The sequence below is a fragment of the Balaenoptera acutorostrata genome, chromosome 4 (assembly GCF_949987535.1).
Source record: "Balaenoptera acutorostrata chromosome 4, mBalAcu1.1, whole genome shotgun sequence".
In the NCBI taxonomy this organism is placed as follows: domain Eukaryota; kingdom Metazoa; phylum Chordata; class Mammalia; order Artiodactyla; family Balaenopteridae; genus Balaenoptera; species Balaenoptera acutorostrata.
Genome location: NC_080067.1, coordinates 76,854,509 through 76,873,616, shown reverse-complemented (window position 1 = coordinate 76,873,616; position 19,108 = coordinate 76,854,509). Strand labels below are relative to the sequence as shown.

Sequence of the window (19,108 nt, the reverse complement as noted above, 5' to 3'; positions counted from 1 at the left end):
TTCTGGTCTGCAGAGTTTCTGCTGAAAAATCAGCTGATAACCTTATGGGGATTCCTTTGTATTTTATTTTTTGTTTTTCCCTTGCTGCTTTTAATATTTTTTCTTTGAATTTAATTTTTGTTAGTTTGATTAACGTGTGTCTTGGTGTGTTTCTCCTAGGGTTTATCCTGTATGGGACTCTCTGTGCTTCCTGGACTTGATTGACTATTTCCTTTCCCGTGTTAGGGAAGTTTTCCACTATAATCTCTTCAAATATTTTCTCAGCCCCTTTCTTTTTCTCTTCTCCTTCTGGGACCCCTATAATTCAAATGTTGGTACATTTAGTGTTGTCCCAGAGGTCTCTGAGATTGTCTTCAATTCTTTTCATTCTTTTATCATTATTCTGCTCCTCAGCAGTTATTTCCACCATTTTGTCTTCCAGCTCACTTATTCGTCCTTCTGCCTCAGTTATTCTGTTATTGATTCCTTCTAGTGTATTTCTCATTTCAGTTATTGTGTTGTTCATCTCTGTTTGTTTGTTCTTCAGTTCTTCTAGATCTTTGTTAAACATTTCTTGTATTTTCTCAGTCCGTGCCTCCATTCTATTTCCGAGATTCTGGGTCATCTTTATTATCATTACTCTGAATTCTTTTTCAGGTAGCTTGCCTGTTCCCTCTTCATTTGTTTGGTCTTGTAGGGTTTTACCTTGCTCCTTCTTCTGTGACATATTTTTTTGCTGTTTCATTATTATTATTTATTTTTTGGTGAGTGGGATTGTGTTCCTGTCTTACTGGTTGTTTGGCCTGAGGCTTCCAATGCTGGAGTTTGTAGGCAGTTTGCTTGGGGGTTCCTTCCATCTCCTTGGGCATCAAGGGTCCCCACCAGCATCTGGCAGGTGCCCTAGTTGTGGGGAGACATGAATGCCGCATCTTCCCACACTGCCATCTTGACTCCGCCCTCTAAACTTTTAAAAATGTTAATATTTTACTATATTTATTTTATCTATCTATCTATCTATATATTTATCTTTGTTGTTTTGTTGTTGTCAACCCACTTGAAAGTTGCAGACATCATGGCACTTTATCCTTAAAAACAATCTCCTATTATATCACATCTCAGAAAACTAAAACTGATGAAATCTAAATTCAAAATTCCCTTCTTTCTAAGAACTCTTTTACATACTACCAGGATTCCAATCAATGTTCATACATTGTATTTGATTGTTATGATGTGCTGGTCTGTTTTTTTCTAAAGTAGTTTATCCATGGTTTTGTTTTCTGATTGTTTATTTTCAAGACATTGACATTTTGGAAGAGTTCAGACCAGTTGTCTTACAGAATGCTCCCACTTTTGGATTTGGTTGATTGTTTCCTACTAGTGTCTAACCCATTCCTCTATCCCCTGCATTCCCTGTAAACTGGAAGTTAGATCTAATGGAAAGTTGTGAGTTTTAATTAGATTAAAGTACAGTGTAATCTGGGAAGTGGTGATTCATTTTCTAGGTATTGACTGGATTAAACACCATTTGGGGGACTTCCCTTGTAGTCCAGTGGTAAAGAGTCCGCCTTCCAATGAAGGGGATGTGGGTTCGGTCCCTGGTGGGGGAACTAAGAGCCCACATGCTGCGGGTCAACTAAGCCCTCGAGCCACAACTAAGATCCAATGCAGCCAAAAATAAATAAATATTAAACACCATTTTAAGTTGTTGGTACTTTAGAAGATCATCTTCAGCCTTATAAGACTCCATTCCTATCCTTTACCCACCTAGGGAGGGATGCATGGTTATATACGGACAGAGAGGGAGAGAGAGAGGAAGATTTCCCTGGCAGTAAGAGGAAGAGCACTGAATTTGGAGTTTAGCCCTGAAGTTGATCATATCCCTTTCTCAGTTTCCTCATCTAATATTTAGAATAAGTTTCTTTTTAATGGATTGTTGGTTTCAAATGAAAGATCAGAAAAGTCTTTTTTTGTGAAATGAGAAGATCTACATGGAAGCAGCTCTGCTTCAGGGACTGACATCCAGTTCACAGACATCCTTGATTCATCTCAAGTAAGTGAGCAAAGTATGAATCAATCAATCTATCATCTATCTATTATCTATCTATCTATCTATCTCTATCTATCTATCTATCTCTATCTATCTATCATCATCTATCTACCTACCTACCTACCTACCCACCTATCCATCTAGAGTAATGAATTTTTGATATTTCTCAAGAGTGACTAGAAAGTGTGGTGGGGGTCAGTTTTTCAATGATGATTTAAGACAGTGGTTCTTAATCAGGGGAAATTTTGCCCTACAGGGGATATTTGGCAATGTCTGAATACACTTTTGGTTGTTTAACTGGGGAGCAGTTACTGGTGTCTAGTGGGTGGAGGCCAAGATGCTGCTAAATATCCTACAATGCACAGGACTGTCCCCCTCACCCCTCAGCCAAAGAATTATCCTGCTCAAAATGTCAATAGTGCCAATATAGAGAAAACTTGATTTCATCTAAGGCACAATTAAATATTGAACCTTAGTCCAAAATCCTAGACCAATCCTTCCAATAAGTATTGGGAATTTGAAATTCCATGCCATAAAATAGCAAATTATGAATAGAAGAAGAAAAACAGAAAGAAAAAAATGGAGATGCAAATATGTTAATCATTGCAGTTAACGTAATTGCTACAGTTCAACTGAGCTTCCTCCAAGACTAAAAAGAAATCACAATCAGTTGTATAATTTTGATTATTAAAAAGGGTAACTCCTAAAGGACATTGGTTTTCCTAAAATAAATTATAAAATGTAATTTTCAAAAAGTGTTTTATAATACAGGGAGCAATGAGTGACCTGATGATGGGATGGGCAATGGTCTCAGTATTCATGCAAAAACTGCAGAAGTAAGTTCCATATGACTATTTATTATAGCGACTTAGAAGCTATAGGGAAAATATTCAGATGAAATGTCTTTAGGGTGATTCTGTGAGGCACTGGATTAATATGATTCCATTTGGAGCCTTCTGATGGTCTAATTTGATTAAAGAATTGAATTGTGGTACCTGGAGGAATATAAGGTTTAAGTAAAGGCACAACTGAACCATGGCCTGGAGCCCTTATTATGTTTTTAAAAACACTTTGTAAATATACTATTTTAAAAAATAACTTTATTGAGATATTATTCACGTACCATAAAAATCACCCTTTTAAAGCATAGAAGTCAGTGCCTTATGGCATTTTCACAGAGTTGTACAACCATCACTACTGTCTAATTTCAGAATATTTTCATTACCCCAAAAGGAAACACTGTACTCATTAGCAGTTACTCCCTCTTCATTCCCCTGAACCTCCTTCCCCATCCCTGGAAAACACTAGTCTACTTTCTGTCTCTGTGGATTTGCTTATTCTGGACATTTCACATAAATGGAATCATACAAGATGTGGCCTTCTGTGACTGCCTTCTTTTACTTAGCATAATGTTTTCAAGGTTCATCCATGTTGTCACATGTGTTGATATTTCATTCTTTGTATTGCCAATTAATATTCCATTATATGGATATACTTACTCACTTTTTGGTTATTATAAATAATGCTGCTATGAACTTTGGCATGAATGTTTTTTTATCCTGAAAAGATATATTGAATTTTGTCCAATACTTCTTCTGCATCTATTGAGAAGATCATGTGGTTTTTGTTCTTTATTCTTTTAACATAGTGTATTGCATTTATTGATTTTCATATGTGACATCAACTTTTACATTCCTGGGATAAATCCCACTTGGTTATGCTATAAAATACTTTTTACATGTTACTGGACTTGGTTTTCTAGTTTGTTAAGGATACTTGTGTCTATAGTTAAAAGGGATATTGGTCTGTAGTTTTTTTGCATTGTCTTTGTCTAGTTTTGATTATCAGGTTCATACTGGCCTCATAGATTGAGTTGGAAAATATTCCCTCCTATTTTATTTTTTGGAAGAATTTGTGAAGAATTGGTACTCTCCTTTAAATGTTTGTAGAGTTCATCGGTGAAGTCATCTGTCTGGTCCTAGGCTTTTCTTTGTGGGAACTTTTAAAAATTACTAACTCAATCTCTTTACTTGCTATAGGTCTATTTAGATTTCTATTTCTGCTTGAGTCAGTTTTGATACTTTGCATCTTTCTGGAAATGTATCCATTTTGTCTAGGTATCTAATGTGTTGGCATACAATTATTCATAGTATTCCTTTATAAATCTTTTAATTTCTGTAATGTAAGTAATGGTGTCCTCTCTTTTATTCTTGATTTTGGTAATTTGAGTCTTCCCTCTTTTATTCTTGATTATCTGGATAAAGATTTGTCAATGTTGTCAAAATTTTCCAAGAATCAAGTTTTGGGACATCAGTTTTCTGTAATGCTTTCTTATTCTCTTTTCAATTTATTGTCACTCTAATCTTTATTATTTTCTCCTTGGTAAATATACTATTAAATGTTTGCATAATGTGTTATAAACTACATTCTCATTTTGCTGACCATCTTTGGGCTTTAGGTTTTCTCTTCCTCCCTTTTCCCCCATTATAAATGATATCTGAGTGACCATCTCTGTTTAAGCATTTTCCCTGTTTCAAATACTTATATACGTTAATAGAGGAGAAATGGCTTTGGAGGGACACGCTAGTCCTTTAATTTACCCAGCTATTTGACATTGAACAAGTTACTCAAGTTTAGGTTTCTTTAGAGATTAACATCTCTTTAGGATGTTAATCCTTTCTTGGCACCTAGGTAATGTTATTAGGTTTCTATGATTGAGATATCTTTGGCAGAGGATGTGAACATTTCTTAAAAAACTTGATACATAAAGGAATACTTTCTTATTGTTCCTTCTTATATGAAATAAGAAAAGGAAATAAATATAGATATGGAAGGAGTCACTTCCAAAGTTCCAAGATAGGTATCTGAGGGATGTGATGGTCTTTTCTATGTGTCAACTTGGCTAGACCAGTCATTCAGTCAAACACGGATCTAGATGTTGCTGTGGGGGTATTTTGTAGATATGATTAAAGTCCTTAATCAGTTGACTTTAAGTAAGGGAGATTATCCTGGACAATCAATTGGTTCAATCAGTTGACAGGTCTTAAGAGCAGGGCTGACTCTTTCCTGGAGAAGAAGAAATCCACCTGAGTGTTCCAGCTGACATTTCCTGATGGTCTGCCCTATGGATTTCAGCCTTGCCTAGTCAATCTCCACAATCGTGTAGGCCAGTTCTTTGCAGTAAACCTCTTAATAGATATCTCCTGCTGATCCTGCTTCTCTGATTGATCACTCTTACAAGGAGGACCAAATTTAATGAAAAAAATTTTAAAATTCTAAACCTCCTTATCTTACATTTATTAAGGCTGTAGGTTAATTTATTCAAAATTTATTGAGTGGTTACTACCTAATGTTTATTGTTCTAGTTGCTGGGACTATAGGAATGAATAAAATAGAGAAAATTCCTGTCTTCGTGGAGGTTACATAGCAACCATAACAATATTGACCGCCTGCTACAGCATCCACATGTGGAGGATAAAAAGGTGAACTATACCTTCTCTCTTGGACCTTGTAATTAGTCCGTGAATGTTTGAATTGGTATGAAGGAGGGTGGAACTGAGCATGACTTTTAATTGTAGGAACACGTAATTTCTAACGAAGAGATAAAATCATGTATTTCAGAGGAGCTATGAGGTACCTCTTGAAGGGATATTTGAGATCTTTAGGGTCCTGAGACTTCTTTAACAAATAAAATTATATTTTAAAAATGAAACTAAGTTCATAAATGTATTTAGATGTACCCTAAAAAAATCACATAAGCTTAAAAAAATTATAAAGGGAATTTTTAGTAAAGCCCCAAGAGGTTTCACTTTGGCTTTCTTTGTGAGCAATATGAACTATTTAAGTATATTTAAAGAGTCCAGTGACAAAGAACAATGTGCAAATAGTGAGATGTTTCTGTTGTTCTCCACTTTAACACCTGGTTCTATTTCATTCTGTGCCTGCAGCTGTTGTGGAATTTGCAGAACCTTGAGCTGTTTGGACTCTGCTTTCTAGACTGGATTAGATTACAGGTAACCTCATGGTGGAGGTGTATTTTGGATCAACTTACTTTTGAAATGTTTCTGGAAGAAATTCTTTGGTAATGGGACTTCCATACAGTAGCTCAATCAGTATTGCCTTAATTTGCCAATTTTGGTGAGGCATTTCTTCCTTTGACAAAAACAAAACAAGAAGAGCAAATGGGTTCTTTTTCTTTATTACTATAAAGAAGCAACAGCCTTCAGCAAACAGACAATAACAAACAGCCTTCTGGTGATCTTGAGATATAGACCCATAGTTTATAGTGGGATGAACATCTGTCGACTTGAATGAGACAATCATACCCACCTACTGACCTGCAATCCTTTCACCATTACTGAGCAATTCTTTTTTGTTGCCAGGAGCCTAAAGGAAACAATCACCTATAGCTGGGCTTGTTCCTTGTTTGCTCTAGAAGCCAGAACTGCCAGCACTGAAAATAGGTCACAAGTGACTAGCAGTCCCTGAGAGGCTCACAGGAAGTAGCTGCAAAGGTCAGGGGAGGTTTTTAATGATTATCTAAGAGGCCAGTGAATGACAGGCCTACAGGAGTTTCTCTGCTTGGCATCTGAAACAGCCACGTGGAGGAGCTGCCTCGGAGACAGACTGACAGGTGTGGAGATGTGAGCCTGGTGCCTGAGCCCCATAAAGGAGGTGCCTTTGCTCTGTTGTACAAAAAGCCTATGACTATATACAGTATAGGGAAATCATCTTTCAGGACTCAAAGGATGATCATGAAGGATTTATGGCATTAACTGCAGAAACCCAACACAATAGCCCTAAGTGGAGAGTCAGAGTTGCGATGAACAATCTCTGAATTAATTCCAGCCCTGAGATGTTGGGATCCCATGACATCAGGTATACGTCTCTACTAATACTTGTTTTCATGGATCATTTGTTACTGAAGTTTATACCTTAATGCTGTTTCACTGAGAAAATTGTTATAGTACAAATGTCAGGGTACAGTTACAATCTTGACATTACTTTTCACTTGTCTTACTGGCCAAGAACACAATTTCAGAACCAGCTTGACCCTGGGAACTACTAGGCTCAATAATAACCATTGCCTCTCCCCGAATAAAGAGGCAGGATACCATAGAGCAGGGATCAGCCAACTTTTTCTGTAAAGGGCCAGACATTATAAATATCTGGGGCTTTGTGGGTCATATGGTCTCTGTCACAACTACTCAACTCTGCTGTTGTAACACAAAAGCAGCCATAGACAATACGTAAATGAATGAGTATGGCTGTGTTCCAATAAAACTCTATTTTTAAAATCAGGCAGCTGGCTTTGACTTGGGGCCCTAAAGGGTAAAAGCACAGACTTTGGAGTCAGGTTCAAATCCTGGCACTATTACTTGCTAGCTGTGTGACCTTAAAGAACTTAATTAACCTCTCTGTGCTTTGCTCTTTTCACATCTCTAAATTGATAACAGTACTTACCCCACAGTGTTGTTATAAAGATTAAATAAGTAAATGTGTAAAGTACTTAAACAGTGCCTAGCAGATAGTGTTATACAAGTGTTTGTTAGATAATCAACCATCCTGTGAAGTAGGTAATATTATTCCTATTAAAACTGAAATTTGAAGAAATAAATATGTTACTTCTAAGAAGGCTAAGACTGGAACCTAGTTTTCCCATCTCCAGTACAATTGTTCTTTTCTCATCAGAGGTGAAATCATTACCTCTAAACACAGAGAAATCCTGGGAACAGCCTAAGGGGGCAGGCCTTGCCCCTAAAACCATCATTTAAAGAGCTGCTTGTATTTCTCCTCTCCCTGTCCACACGAGGAGGCCCTATAAGCAGTAGTGTGCTGGAGCTGATTTGTGTTGGCTCATTAGAGCAGACTGCTAAATTTTCAGGAATTCTGTGAGCTGCATAAACTGTTGGTAGCTTGAAAATGGCCGTGGTGGGAGTATTTACACCATGAAACTGGCAGGTGCTCCGAATCAGGGCTTTTTTCCTCCAGGAGGCCTGGATCACTAGCACATAACTGGCTACATGCCAGCCGTGAGCACTCCTCCAAGCAGGGGTCCTATGATCTAAGCGAGTTGGTAAACAATATTCAGCGGCATGTGACCCACCATATCCTAGTGTACCATGGCCTGAGAAGAATGCGCATCCCTGGCTTTCTGTCTCGTGGCAGAGAGAGAAAAGATTACATGCTTTGCTTAGCAACAGAAACGAGTCAGTGGTGGCCCCTGGACTCTGATTTCTATACACCTGATTCACAGCTCTCCTCCTGTTCCTGTTCCAACACACTTGTGTGCATGCACACACACACACACACACACACACACACACAGAGTCCTGTGTGGTTCAAGCTAAATAGGGACAAAACAACTTAGGAGGGGCTAAAGGAAAGAGAGAGCTTGTTAGGCAAACATCATAAAGTACTTTTAATGGTCACTTTTTATAGGAAAGGCAGTGAGTGCTGTGGCATTTTTTTTTAGTCTTCTAAATTTTTTTTTTACCTTTTTTTCTTTTGGCTGTGTTGGGTTTTTGTTGCTGTGCACGGGCTTTCTTCTAGTTGCGGCGAGCGGGGGCTGCTCTTCATTGCGGTGCGCAGGTGTCTCATTGTGGTGGCTTCTCTTGCTGCGGAGCACAGGCTCTAGGCGCGCAGGCTTCAGTAGTTGCAGCACGTGGGCTCGGTAGTTGTGGTTTGCGGGCTCTAGAGCCCAGGCTCAGTAGCTCCGCGGCATGTGGGATCTTCCCAGACCAGGGCTCGAACCCGTGTCCCCTGCATTGGCAGGCAGATTCTTAACCACTGCGCCACCAGGGAAGCCCCTTTTTCTGTCTTTTCTAAGGTGAAGTCTTCCTGAACACTGTCCTCTAACCTGTGGGAGCAGCGGAAGAAATACAAAAGAGGGCTGGAGTCAGTCAGAAGGACAGTTAAGACAAATCACTTCCTCTTATGAAGTTGTGAACCTCATTTTTCTTCTCTATAAAATGGGAAGCTTAATCATTCCATTGTTAGTTTGATATGGTGGTTGTGAAAATCAATGACAGTTTGTTATTCATTTAGTCGACAAACTTATTACTGAGTACCGTCATTAGCAGGTCCTCCACTAAGTGGTAAGGATCCAGAGATGGGTGAGTTGGGTCCCTGCTCATGAGAAAGTCAGAATCTGGGTGTTTAAACAGATAATCCAAAGAGTTTGGATCCCAGAGGCTCGATCCCTGTGGCTTCATTTGGTTGTACTGATGAAGAGTTTGACCCTGGAGCCAAGTTGCCTGTGTTGAATCCTGGCTGTGTGTTGTTTATTAGCTCTGGGACTTTGAGTGAGTTATTTAGTATCTTTTCCTATTCTGTAAAAGGGAATTTTAAGCTCTCCTCAGTTTCATCTTTAAACATTGAGATGATAATAGTACCTACTTCCTGGATTATTCCAAAGATTAAGTGAGATAATACATGTAAAGCTTCCTCAGTTTAAAAAATACAGATAATAAAATCTATTAAAAAATACAGGGGCTTCCCAGGTGGCGCAGTGGTTGAGAATCTGCCTGCCAATGCAGGGGACACGGGTTCGAGCCCTGGTCTGGGAAGATCCCACATGCCGCGGAGCAACTGGGCCCATGAGCCACAATTGCTGAGCCTGCGCATCTGGAGCCTGTGCTCCGCAACAGGAGAGGCCGCGATAGTGAGAGGCCTGCACACGGCGGTGAAGAGTGGCCCCCGCTTGCCGCAGCTGGGGGAAGCCCTCGCGCAGAGACGAAGACCCAACACAGCCATAAATAAATAAATAAATAAATAAATAAATAAATAAAAATTAAAAAAAAAATACAGATAATACAGATAAAAACCTCTTTAAAAATACAGATAATAGTAACTACTGCTGCTTTTAGTATTGGCATTGTTGTAATGATCAAATAACACACGAAAGTACCTAGAACTGTAGAAACAAAAACACAAATACAACATAGACTAATGGAAGGCACAGACATTAAACAGGTACTTGTTCAAGGTTGCAAATGCAGTAAAAAGATGCACAGAATAGGGATGCTTAGCCTGAGAGTCAGGAAAGGCATTTAACAGAGATGATGTTTGGGAATGTAAATTCATTCATTCATTCATTCATTTGACAACAAACATTTGGGAGTCTACCATATGCCAGGCTTCATCTAGTGCTTGATATATAGTGATAAACCAAACCGATTCAGTCTTTGCCAGTAGCTGCACCAAAAGATGGCTTCTGGGGAGGGCAGGGGAAGTGCTTCCTGTGTCCCTTCCCCTTAATTCCAAAAATCCTTTCCCCATTTACAAACATGGACAACTGATCCTTTTTCAGTCTTACATAAACTGCCATGCAAGCATAGCCTCAAGACAAACCCTCATTTCTTCGTCCAAAAAGACTACCACTTTTAAGCCCCTTCTAGAAAAATTCTTGAGTTGTAATCAGTCCTCATCTTCACAGAATTGAAATCTGGTGGGAGAGACAGGTGTTAAATACGTACATAAACTCACAGGTAATTAAAATTGTGGTAATGGTTATAAAGAAAATAAATGGAAGTCATCAGAAAATAAAGGAAAGAATAAATAGCTAGGGAAGGCCTTTTTCAGGAACTGAGGTACACGTATTTAAGGCACGAGCTGAACTTGTATGAGTTAGCCAGGCAAGGAAACAAGGGAAAGAGAGAAAGAAAAGGTTGTGCAAAGGCCCTGGGGCAGGAAAGAGTGTGGCATGTTTGAAGAACCGAAAGAAGGCTTACTGTGGTTGGAATGAGGTGAGGTAGGGAAGGATCTAGGGTGGGAGGAAGGTGAGGGTGCAGGAATGCCAGTGAAGGGGGAGTGATGGGCAGGCTGCGTCTAACCCTGGACTTTGTAGGTCAAAGAAGTTCACATTTTATTCTCAGTGAAATGGGAAGCAATTGAAAACTTTTATCAGAAGCTATGCTCAGAGTCACACACAGTAATACACTCTGGCTGCTGTGTAAGAATGGACTGGAGGGTGGTAAGTGTGAAAGTGGGGAAATCAGTTGGGGGCTAAGGTAGTAGTTCCAGGTGAGAGAGAAACTTGAGAGGTGGCTTGGATTATTCTAGTGGAAGTAGAGATGGAGAGAGGTGGAAGGATTTGAAGTGGATTTGATATTGGAATGGAAAGAATGACACCCAGATTTCTGGCTTGAGCAGCTGGGTGGGTGACAGTGTCTTTTGCTAAGGACGAGAAAGTCTGAGAATGTAGCTGGTTTGGAGAAGAAGGGCAAGAGCTGAGTTTCAGATAAGTGAATTTATGAGGTACCGGTGAGACATTATGTGAAGATGATATGGACATATGGCCCAGAGACTCTGAAGTGAGACCTGGGCTGCAGGTATATATATACAGTTGGGAGTTATTAATGTACATGCAGACAATAGCTACAGCCATGGTATTTGAGGTCATCGGGGGAGCGAATATGGATCAAGGCTCTCATCCTTTTTTGAGGTTCCAGATGCCTTTGAAAAGCTGATAGACGCTATACTGCCTCCTTTAAAGTATTTTCATTCAAGTTTAAGGAATTTATAGACCCCCTGAAGCCCATCCACAACTCCTGTAAGGTCCATAGATGACAAATGAAAAAAAAAAAAAAAGACCCAAGCAATAAGACTTGTATATACAGAAAAACAGGCCCTGGATTGAGCCCTGGGAAGCAGCCCCATTTAGAGGTGAGACAGAGGAAGTATCCACAAGAGTCTGAGATGACGTAGACAAAGAGGGAGGTGCAATTCCAAAAGAGACTTATTGAAACTAAGAGAAAAGTCTTTCAAGAATGGGAGATAAGTGTTGCTGAGAGGCCTGAGAGATAAAGACTGAGAAGTGTCCACTGAGGTTGGCAACAGCAGTGACTTTCGGGAGGCCCAGGACTGTACTTATGAAGGGTTAGAGCTCTCGGAAAGAGGCATTGCCTGCTCCTCTGCAAAAACTGGAGTGAGGGAGAGATACTGGATGCAGAGGTGGGTTGATGTGTAGATTTGCAGGTGTTCCCTCTTGATGGCCTGCGTTTTTTTCAGTGAACTAGAAGGTAAGGTGACCGTGAGAGAGGAAGACAATTGAGAACAAGGGTGGAAAGTGAAGTTAGAGCTTACTGAGAGGACTGTTACCTATTTGGGGTTGTGATCAGGGGTTGGGTCTTAAAGAGTGAGTAGGATCAGAGGAGGGCAGGGCTGGCCTCAGTACAAACAGAAGTCTGGGCACAGAATCATCGTGGGCCAAGAGCCAGCCAGGCTTCCAGAACTTCTCAAGGCTTGCTCCACTCCCTTTCTCTTCATCCTGGGCTTCTCTTTTTCTGGCTTGTCTTTCTCCTCAGCCTATAAACATGCTCAAGCCTTACCCAGTGACTCAGCAACTCCTCTCATCAGTGTCCAAATTGTCTTCTTTCCATACCCAAAACATCTGTAACAGGAAACTTTTTGAAGTCTTCAATTGCTCTTGTTCTTCCTATAGTTTTCCCTTGCTTGGTTGTGTGTTGCCTTATTTTGGGGATGTTGGCTGCTTTTTGAAGTCTGGAGCTCTGCGTAGTCTTTTAAAAGCCTGAGTGCATTGATAAGTTCATGCTGGGTTCCTTGGAGATACAAGCAACAGCCAGAAGCCGGGGGAACCCCTGCAGGATTTTAGATAGGTATGTGTTTTAGACAGTTCACTCTGGAGGCTGCGTGGAGGATGAATTTGTCTGAAGGAGACTGTTAGGAGGCTGCTGTAATAGTTCAGGCTGGAGAGGATGGCTGGAACTTTTGCCAGTGGGAATGGAGGTAGAGATTTGAGCGTTACTGAGGTGAAATAGAAATGACTGGATGATTGGATAACACAAGAGGCTGAATCTAGAATGACTCACACTCATTCCCAACTTTCTAATTCCCATGGCTGTGGATGGTGGTGCCAACAGCTGAGGGAGGAGAAGCTATGAAGGCAGAGGATGAGTTCAGTTTTGGACAAGCTGAGTTCAGGGCGCCCCTGTGATATCTAGATAGAGCTGCCTGGTAGGCAGTTGGATATTTGGGTCTAACTTTTGTGGAAGAGGTCTGGGCTGGTCATCACTGATTTGGTAATCGAAACTGTGAGGATGGAGGTGATTTCCTAAGAGTGGAATGAGACGAGCTGTGGGCTTGCAGTGGAGTCTCCCATGTAAGATGCAGACTCACAACTGGTGGTAAAACAGGATGGAAGGGGGCAGGGCACAACTTTAAAAAAAATGACATAGCCATAGTACATGACAAAAACTAGTGAGAACCAACTAGGTCCAAGATGGTGGAAGATTCGACTTCCAGTCGACCTTGAGCCTCATTATACGCTCATTGTAATACATTAGCATGCTAAATGACACATCCACAGGCCCATGACAGTTTTGAGGCCAACCATAAAAGGTCAAAAAGTGGAATTCCTGGAAATCCCCACCCTTTCCCCAAAGCAGTTGGAATAATCCTCCCACTCATTAGCTTATGAAATTATCCACACCATATTTCAAGGCCTCTTGCTTCTTGCCTTCCGAGATGGCCCACACTCTGTCTGTGGAGTGCGTTTCTCTCTAAATAAATCTGATTTTTACCTATCACTTCATCTCCGAATTCTTTCACAACGAAGAAAGAACCTTAAATTCACGGGCAACAGTGGCACTTAAGGCGCCACCCAAGTAGGCAGAGGCTTTATTTACTGCGATGTGAGAACTGGAAGAGTTCTCACATCTTCTGGAAACAAAGACAGTATTGAGATTCCAGAAGGTGGGAGTCATCTGAGCTGTTAAATGTAGCAGAGAGATCCAGAAAGATAAGGGTCTGCAGGATGCCTGCTAGATTTGGGAAAATGAAGGTCATGGGTTACTCTTGCACTAACAGGGTGAGGAAGGGTGTAGGTGGGGGGAGAAGAGGGGAAGCTTGAGTGCCTAGTGCTGAGAAGTGAGGAAGTGGAGTCAGCAGGAGAGACCACCGTTTAAGAGGTCTGCATGAGAGGAAGAGAAGCGCTTGGAAGCTAACTGGAGAGGGCCCTTGGAGAGGAGGGTGGGCACGATAGTTTTGTTTTTAGAACTTAAGCTTGTTTAAAGGCTGAGGGAAAACAGCGAGAAGCCAAGGAGCCCGGAGAGGTGAGGAAGGAGGCTTTAAGGGCTCCACGCCGCCAAGACAGCTTCTTAGAGTTTGCCCAACGCTTCCACGCTCCTTATCTCGTTTAATCATTTGAGGGGGGAAACAAACGGTGAGACTGAGCCCAGGAATCGGGGAGAGAGCTGTAGATCCATCTCGGTCCAGTGCTCAGTCCACGCCACGTGGTACCAGGAAGTGCGCGGAAACCGTCCAGCTCCACACAACCTACGGGCCAGGAGCAGCGCGTTCCTGGCTCCCAGTGAGGTGACGTCGGTGCAGCGGACTTGGGGATGTGTGCTGCCCCCAGATGAGGTGTCAATACGTGTCGCGGACCAAGGGTGGCAGCTCCCCGACTAGTGTTATCATGTGCTATGAACCGGAGCATGAACGCTCCCTGCCCTCGGCAAAGTATGCCCAAGTGCGGTGCACCAGAGGTCGTTGAGTCTCCTCCTTTCTTACGCTCCAGCAGCTGGGAGTTCTGTTAGCGGTAAGGTGAATGACAGCAACAGTGATAGCCGGGCCTCAAGGGCGCGGGCAAGGTAGTCTCACGGCCGACAGATGGCGGGAGCCCGAGGAGGCAGGTGGCTGAGCGCGCTCCTGGCGCGAGTCACCGAAGGGACGTCGCGAAAACCAAACTCGCGATTTGTTCATCCGGCCGGGGCCCTTCTCCGAGATAAATCTTCTGCGGAGGGAAGTATTTAATTTGCATCCAGCGCTGTCGGAAGAAACTCCTTACCGCTGGAGGCGGTATAGTGAGTGCGTGGGAGCTTTCTCTTGGGTACGTCTTCCAGTCCTCAGCCCAAGGCCGGGAGAGCCAAGCAGGTTGTTAAATGCGATTTATAGTTTTTGGTTTGTTTTTGGAGGGGGGGGAGTCTGCTGTTAAGGAATGAAAGGTACCTGGATTGCGAGCCAGGATCTGACCTCCTCTCCATCATTCTAGTACAAGCTACCTCTGTGACCTTGACTGCGCAAGTTAAGCTAGGCCCTTCACTGCGACTCAGTTTCCCTGTTCATAAAATGGGGATTTGGACTATGATCTGGTCTGCACGGCCAGGATGGCAAATTCCACCTTCTCCCGCCAAAAAAATGCCGTCCTCCTTTAGGAACACCCCCTCCCCAACAGCCGGCTCCTCTGTAGTGCCCTCCCTCACCCTTTCTTTTCTCCTCCTGCCTGGGGGGACGGGACCAAACGGGAGGAGGTGGGCGGGGCCGGCCCCTCGCCCCGCCCACCCGGGCCCTCCCCTCCCGACTTCCCCTCTGCGCCCCTCCGCCTTCGGAGCTGGATGAGGCAATCACGTGACCTCACATCCGGCTCGGGAGTCCCGAGCTCGCCGCGCGCGCTCCCCCACAGCCCGCCGGCTCTCCCCGCAGCGTGATCCAGGCGCCACCGCGGAGGGGAGGGGGGGTTCGCTACGTCGCTGGCGGCGGGAGGCCGTTTCGGAGTGCAAAACGCCCCCCTCCCCTGCCAACCTCCCCCTGCTGCCCGCCCTTGTTCTCGCCCTGCTCCGGCTACACGCCGCAGCCGCGGGCGCCGAGGAGGAGAGCGCGGACGCCCCTGCGCCCGGCTCGGCCCGGGCCCCGCCGCGGCGCCTCCCTCCCCTCACCCCGAGCCGCAGCGTGCGGCGGCGGCGGCGCCTCGAGCTCGAGCGACCCGCAGCCGCCAGCGCCGGCCGAGGGCGATGGGGCTGGGCTGAGGCGAGGCGGCGGCGGCGGAGGCGACAGCGGTGGGCCCCGGCCCTGCGCGGCCCCTCGGCTGCTCCGGCCGGGAGGCCGCCGAGGAGACGGCGCGGCGGTGCCGGGTGAGTAGCCCCAGCTTCCCCGAGGCGTCGGAGGGCTGGGTGAGCAGGGCGTGGAGCCGGTGGGCGGAGGGCTGGGTGAGCCGGTGGGAGGTTGGAGGAGGTGAATGGTATTGTCGGGGGTGGCGGGTACCAGGTGAACTCGTGTTCGGCCTCCTCGAGCCGGAATTGGGCATCACTTCTCGGGGAAGGTGTGTGTGGGGTGGGGAGAGGAGCCTTAAGACTGCGGAATGTCTGTCTGGGACAGGTGAGGCGCGGAGGAGGGCACCACGTTGTGGGTGTGAAGGCCTGGTTGGGACACGCCGCTTGGGGCGAAGGCGAGTGTGTTGGGTTTGGGAGTGAGATGGTGGTCCAGCCCTTTCAGAAAGTCCGGGAGATGGTGAGATCGAAGGTAGGGGTATTGGCAGGGCGCTTGATGGGTTTGTGCGGGTACTGACTGAGGAATCTTCATTTCGTCCTTAGCCACGGAGTAGTGGAGCTCCTGGCCAGTCACCGCATTAAGCTAAGTGAGGCCCAGAGAGGAAAAGTGAGTTATGACTTGCTTAAGGCCTCTCACTTTGACTCTAGAAAAACCCAGGGCCCTTTCTCCAGTACCTCCATGGCCGCTCTCTTTAGAGCCTTTCCTTCTCCCCACATCATTCGCAAAGTTAGGTTCTGGTGGATATATGACCTCTTTTTTTTGCGGGGGGCGGGGGGAGGGGGAGCGGAGGGAATCTTGACTGGGGATTGACAGTAGTAATTCAGAGCTTCCCAATTTGGAAAGCTTTTGTGACAGGTGTTTATCATTTCCTCTTCCCACAGATCTGACAGAAACATCCTTGGATCTTGGTGTCTGGACATAGGAGGTATGAATCACTCAGATAATTAACTACTTTTTCATCAGTGTTTTAGAGCTATATTTAGTGGTTACATTAGTGCAAAATGAATGGGTATGGACTTGTAAACCTAGAAACAGAAACCTGTGTTTCCTACACGATTCCAAATGAAATGAGTAGAACGTTTATGTATGTAATGACTATTTTAGATCTATGAATCGGGAAGTTAGAATTTTTTAAAAATCTAAGAAATGCAGGGACGTTTAAGATTATTGCAAAATGAACACTTTTCTAAAGACTTCGTTGCTAAAGTGAAGGTGTTCTGATTTGATTGTCTTTTGAAGGGCGATTACTTAGTTAAAAATGCTCTACCTTTGCTTAGAATTCAACCTTTTAGTACCAAGGCACATTTATTAATTTTGTTTCACTGGAATATATGTGGTATTCTTTTCTTAGGAGGATTGTTGCTTTGCTGAATAGGCTACAGTTGCCAAAATAAATGTATGTGGGCATCTCATTCTGGTTTAGCGACCCTTTATTTATTTATTTATTTTTGACTGTGTTGCGTCTTCGTTTCCGTGCAAGGGCTTTCTCTAGTTGCGGCGAGAGGGGGCCACTGTTCATCGCGGTGCGCGGGCCTCTCACTGTCGCGGTCTCTCTTGTTGCGGAGCACAGGCTCCAGACGCGCAGGCTCAGTAGCTGTGGCTCACGGGCCTAGTTGCTCCGCGGCATGTGGGATCTTCCCAGACCAGGGCTCGAACCCGTGTGCCCTGCATTGGCAGGCAGATTCTCAACCACTGCGCCACCAGGGAAGCCCTTAGCGACCCTTTTGAAAGGCAAGTCGGTTCCTGGAAGTTGCTTGAAATAGTAAGCCTATTATTAATAATTGTTATGAAAGTTTACTTTTGGGGCTATCCTTGTTTTTGCATTATCCACCATTAGATCAGATGAGGGTGAGACGGCTAAGTGAGATTTTTGAACATTATTAGAACAGCAAAGCCTGTTTTTGGTCAGGGGATTAGATAGGAAGAATGTTGACATTGGTTGGTTGTGTTACTTCCTAAGTAGTACAATTATAAAAAAATAAAAATATTAAGTAGCAATTTAGTTTGAAAATAAAATTGACAGGCTTTACTTTGACTCCGTGTTCAAATTATGTAGTAAGAGGGCTGAGTTCTTCATCCAGGCTGACCAGGAAGCTTTATTTGGGGTAGCTTTGGTTGTTAAAGTTTTAATTTACAACTGATTTGAGATAAATAGGATAAATTCCTATATAGATAGGAAAATAGTTTCATGGTAGTTAAAACTCTATAACCTGAATATCTAAACAGTGTTTTCTGATGAGTTTTCTACTTGGTTCTGCTTATTAGTTATTAGAGCTAAAATCCTTCTGTTGGTTTAGTTAGCCCTAAATAGTTATTTCATTTAGGTAACATCAGTTTCCTATCTGTTACATTTCGAGTATGGATTCTTATGTGGATAATAATGTGTGTTTGCAGCTACAGAATATTGTAGTAGAAGAAGCATGAACTTGGGAATCAGACCTGAGTTTGATCTGACTTTGTTAACTAGATATTGACTTTGACCAATGCTGATAGTTATTGAGTAAGCTTACTGTATGCTATGCTTTGAATTAAACATGATGTGAATTGTCTCATTTAAACCCCATTTTACAGATGGGGAAACGGAGGTTCAGAGATGTTAAGTTGCTCAAAGTCACATGCAGCTAATCCGGTAAACCTAGAAATAGAAACCTCTATGGCACATACAGTAACAGAGAGCTAGGATTCTGGCTGTGTTGAAAGTCCCTTATACTGTTGCTTAACTTCCCTGTTCTGCTTTTTCTTTCTTCTTTTTTTTTTTTTTTTTAAATTAACAAAGGAGAATACTAGTACTTACATCAGAGAGTTTTGAGGATTAGCTGAGAGCATATGTAAAGAAAGGAGCACTCTTCCTGGCACATAGTAAATATTCCTTTCCCCCTTCCATTCCATATACTGAATCAGGGCTGTGCTTGTTTAGCATGGTGGTTTTGTAACCACTGTGAATATAAGGTTTTAAATGTGAATATACTTTATTGCTAAAATGGATAACAGTCCTAGGAAATGGGCAGTGATGCATGATAATGGGGTATGCTGTGGAGTTTTGTCTTTAGTATTTTGTGTTTTTTCCCACTGGTCTAGGTGATGGTGGAAATAGGAACTTCATGCTTGTGAATGACAATGAGGTGGTGGTTGTAGTTTCTAAAATCTTAGAAGACAGAAGTAGAATTTCAAAATGATATTGATTACTTGGTTCATCTAAAGCTGGCTTTTGTTCACTGGTATACTGGGTAACCTAAGCAGGGGGCCTTGTGAACGGACCCTAAGTTGAATAGGAGTTAGCAGCTTATCACTAAC

At 43.1% G+C, this 19,108-nt stretch overlaps 1 protein-coding gene across 7 annotated transcripts in view; it reads left to right on the top strand.

Moving 5' to 3' along the window:
- The first annotated feature begins 15,401 nt into the window (after nt 1–15,401).
- Nucleotides 15,402–19,108, top strand: part of ATP13A3 (ATPase 13A3) — an 86,685-nt gene continuing 82,978 nt past the window's right edge. For all 7 annotated transcript variants that reach the window (XR_009008113.1, XR_009008112.1, XM_057545159.1 and 4 more), the window contains exons 1-2: nt 15,402–15,897; nt 16,696–16,739. The gene's annotated coding sequence lies outside the window, so the exon portion shown is untranslated. The remainder of the gene's footprint in view (nt 15,898–16,695; nt 16,740–19,108) is intronic.